Genomic DNA, 4,904 nt, shown 5'->3' with positions numbered 1-4,904 from the left:
AGCGAACCAAGGCCGGGGTGAAAACCCCGTCGGGAAGGAGAGCGGTGGCGGAGCATAGGAGGAGCCGGCCCTGGCGATGGGCTGCGGCATTGGCCCCGTGCTCATGGCCACGCCGGAGGTCGAGAAGGACGGCGCGCCGACATGAGAAAACCCTTGGACGATGGTCAAGAAAAAACCCCTGCCCAATGGGGTCCCAAGAAGCGGCGGCTCCGTGGACGGCGCCGGCGCCGAGCCCAGGACCACGAGGTCCGGAATCGGCGGCGGAGCAGGAACGACAGGCACCGCATTGGCCAACCCTTGTGGTGGATGGCAGCATATGGGGGCCGACGCTCGCAGCGCCGACGCTGGGTCCCTGCCCGAGTTCTGGAGCCCGGCCAACCAGCGCTCTGAGATGCTAGCGATGCGTTGGTCGATGGCACTACAAAAAAAATACACTTCCGTGATGATACGTGTTTGTCACAGTAGGTCGCATTTTCTGTCATGCATGTACATCCATGACGATTTTATGACAGAATCAAGATAGTCATACCTGTGCTGTCGTAGAAGTGTTCCATGACATTACCAAAATTATCATCACGGAAGTGTCCACTTCCATGACGATAAATCACGCATCACAGAAGTGCTTTCGTCAAGGGTGACCGACACGTGGCATCCACCATAACAGAACGCCGTTAAGCTGTCGGGTCGGGTTTTGGATCCGATAACCCGTTAACAGCCCCGACCAATGGGGATTTTCCACGTGTAAAATCATCATTGGCTGGAGGAAACACGTGTCGGCTCATCGCTGGGATAGATGTCATCCACTCATTGGACAGAAGGCGCCTATGATACATCGACACGTGGCACGACCCAACAGAGGCCCATTCCTATGAAAAGGCCGGCCCATTTGACTTGGTCAAAAGGTGGCAGGCCGGCCCATGGAAAGCCTGTTAACGGCATGTTCGCATATAGCCCATTTATAGCCCGCTAACCCAAGGCCCGTTACGACCTATTCGAATTAGGCCCAGTAGCGTCATCTGGGCCATCCAATATGATTCCAGCCCGTTTTCACTTCTAGCCCATGTGTGGCCCATGACGTCTTTCAGCCGATATGAGGCCCTATGTAACTCTTGGCCTATTAACGGCCCGTGGTGAAACTGGCCCGTAAAGAACAGTGTATCACTTTATACCCATTAACGGACCGTTATTCCGTTGGGCCGTTTCCAGCCCATGTTATCTTTCGGCCTTCTCAGAGCCCATTTATTCTTGTGCTCATTTCTAGCATTCGTTTACTTATGACCCATTACTGTCATTTTCTGCTTGTGGGCCAAATTCAGCCCGTGGTTACAGTCGGCCCGTTTGTGGTCCGTTATTACGTTGGGCCGTTTTCATAGCGTCATCAAATACAGCCTATTAACGATGGCCCGTTATGGTCGGCCCATGAATGGACGATTCCAACTCTAGCCCGTTTACGGCCAGAATGCGGTCTGTTTGGCCCATGTTTGGCCAATCAATCATACGGACCGTATAAGGCCCATTGATGATACATCCCGTAGAAGGCCCACTGTTTCTACGGCCCATAGAAGGCCCACTGTTTCTATGACTCGTAGAAGGCCCACTATTTCTATGGCCCGTAGGAGGCCCAGTGTCACTATAGTAAATATTAGCGCATGGTTATTGTGGCCTAGTTTTAAAAAATAGGTTATTGCAGCCACTAGCAAACCGCGGAAAAAGAACTGCACTGACTACAAGCAAACAAATAAACAAGACAACAAGGAAATAAATAAGAAAACAACTTACACTAGGCTATTACGGCTATTACACATATTACATCCACTGGGCATCAAAATTCGCCACCAATGCAAATATAGGGAACACATCAGCATATAAACGCCGCAGCAAAACAAGTCCAGAACTAAAACCACTTCAGAAGAGCTCAAGAAACAATATCCTGGGTACCCATAATGCTGGTAAGATGCTTAGCAAGCTTATTAACTTTCTCTTGTTTGGCGCTTAAGTCCTCCAGCACTTGCTGTTGCACCAGAAAGTATGCATCTGAATTCTGCAGGGACTTCCTCAGTCCTTCGGCTTCCTGTCGCATAACATCTGATCGATGTCTTTCAACTTGAAGTTGAGACTCAAGAAGCCGAACTGATTCAGGAAACGAGTTCGAAGAGCTGGTGCTAGCAGTGGTAGCCAGTAACTCGAACACTACATCAAGACAGGACTTTGGGGTTGTCTTAGTGTCTTCAATATAATTTTTATCAGCTTTCTTGGAGACCAACAGGGATGTCTCACTATGTTGAACCTTATCTGCATTACTTCCTTTACCATTGCATAACAGGGTACTCTTCTCCAATATTTTATCCGCGTTCTAAAAGAGAAACAAACAAACACATCTCAGGTTTACAATGTAGTATATGAAAATCATTTTGGTAAACCAGTTCAGTAGTAAGGTGGACAGGATAACAGCATGAAACAAACATATATCTATGTAGTATGGTCACTGTATGGTCTATATCATTCTAGTTTATGTTGCCAAATCAAGATAGATACATTTCGAATCATATCTATTTAAGACAAAGCAGCATAGACAGAATATAAGTGCGGGAAACTACACAACAATAACAACACTTGTAATGTGCATGGCATGAGAACATAACTGTTTATTCAATTGAAACTGAAATCAACATAGAGCAAGTTACAACAACAAACAGCCAAACACGTTGAAGAAACGGGTTTAAAACATACCTGTTGCGCCATTGGAGTTTCAATTGCATCCTTCAAATTTGAAATTAGTTGGTATCAGTAAATATCGTGATGCAAGAGCAAATTAGTATGAACCATAGCTACGGAACCTGACCTGAGAACAATTCTTCTTCTGCTTTAAGCGTTGACTTCGGGTTCGGAGTGGTGGTCCTCGTGATTTGGGCACTGCAGTTGCCTTACTAACTACTCGTGTTTGGGTGCTCTATGGTGGAGACAGTGTTGTGTCAACGGGAACTGGGTGTCTATCTGCCGGGGTTGGGGTTAGAAGGGGTGTAGCTGGTTCTCTGTCCAACTAGGTAGGGGTACAATCTGCATGAGTGTGGGTTATGTGTGGTGGGGCTGGTTCTTGGGCAAGTACAACTGTGGTTCTATCTGCATCAACAGGTAGCACGATCTTATCTGAAGACCGTGTTTTTACTCCCACAGATACTACCATCACTCCCTCCAATTGAAATGGCTGATAAACAAGAAAAGTAATTGAATGTACAGACATTGTAAGATAGACAGGTGCAATGGATAGTAGGGAAGGAAATAGGGCATGAAATAATTCACATTTATGTTGTCTAAGCAAACAGAATAGCAGGACATAATTTCACATATATGATGGCTAATTAAACAGGATAGCATGACACAATTTCACATGTATGATGGCTAACTAAACATGATAGAATGACATACTTCAAAATATGATGACTATGTAAATAGGATGACATGATATAACTATACGATGTGTCTATTAAATTGGTTGGCATGCCATAAATCACAAACATGCTGTCGATGGGAACATGATGGCATGATATAATTCACGGATAGAATGACATAATTTAAAATATGATGACTATGTAAATAGGATGAGATGATATAACTATATTATGTCTTTAGAAAATGGGTTGGCATGCCACAATTCAGATACATGATGTCTATGTAAACATCATGGCATGACATAATTCAAATATATGATTTATATACTAAGGAAGTGAGCAGAGGGTAATATCATATATGATGTGTCAACTAAGGAGATGGCATTCAATATTGTGTATATGACGTAAAAACTAAGCATTGCAATACAACATATGCTAATATAACCCTGCCAAGTTTGAGCATACACCTCAGGGGGATAATAGGACTGGTCATCTGCCTCTGAATCCTCCTCTGGAGAGCTATATGTAACCAGCAAGATATCTGCTTCAGCAGGTAGCATTGTCTACTCTGAAGACCTTGTTTTCACTCCAGATTTCTCCATCACCAATTCAAATGGCTGATGCACAGGAAGAGCAGTTGAATATACAAACATTGTCGACAAAAGCAATGAGAAATACAAAAAAAAGACGGCATGCTATAATTCACATATAGGACGCTTGCCTAAACAGCATGGCATTGCATAATTCACATACATAATGCCTTGCAACAAGGTAACATTGCATAATTCACATATATAATGTCTTGCAACAAGATGGCATTGCATAATTCACATATATGGTAATTAGACACTAAACAGGTGGCATTCACACAAAGCATGTCTAAACTAAGCAAATGACATAACAATGCAAGATACCATACGCACGATATGAGCAACATAACCCTGCCAAGTTAGGGCATGCACCTCGGGGGGGGGGATATGACTGGTCATCTGTCTCTGAATCCTCCTTTGAGGAGCTATTGGTAACCAGCAAGACATGCGCTTCGTCAGATAGCATTGTCTGCTCTGAATACCTTGTTTCCACTCCAGATTTTTCCATGACCATGCCGAATGGCTGATGCACAGGAAGAGTAATTGAATGTACTAAAATTGTTGACAAATTTAGCACGTAATAAAAAAAATGATGGCATGATATAATTCACATATAAGATGACTGGCTAACTAGGATGGCATTGCAAAATTCACATATATGATGCCTGGCTAGACAAGATGACATTGCATGATTCACATATACGATAAAGAAACTAAACAGATGGCATTGACACAAAGCATGTCTAAACTAAGCAGATGACATCTTTAATGTATACAGTAAGCAATGCAAGGCACCATATACATGATATTACCAACATTAGCATGCCAAGTTAGAGCGAAGACCTCATGGGGTAAATAGGAGTGGTCTTCTCCTTCTGAATCCCCCTGAGAACAGTTATCTTCCTCTTTATTACGATCCGAAATG

The sequence above is a fragment of the Triticum dicoccoides genome, chromosome 1B, assembly GCF_002162155.2.
Source record: "Triticum dicoccoides isolate Atlit2015 ecotype Zavitan chromosome 1B, WEW_v2.0, whole genome shotgun sequence".
Taxonomy (NCBI): Eukaryota; Viridiplantae; Streptophyta; class Magnoliopsida; order Poales; family Poaceae; genus Triticum; species Triticum dicoccoides.
The sequence above is the reverse complement of the archived record's forward strand: the minus strand, read 5'-3'. Positions refer to the sequence as shown.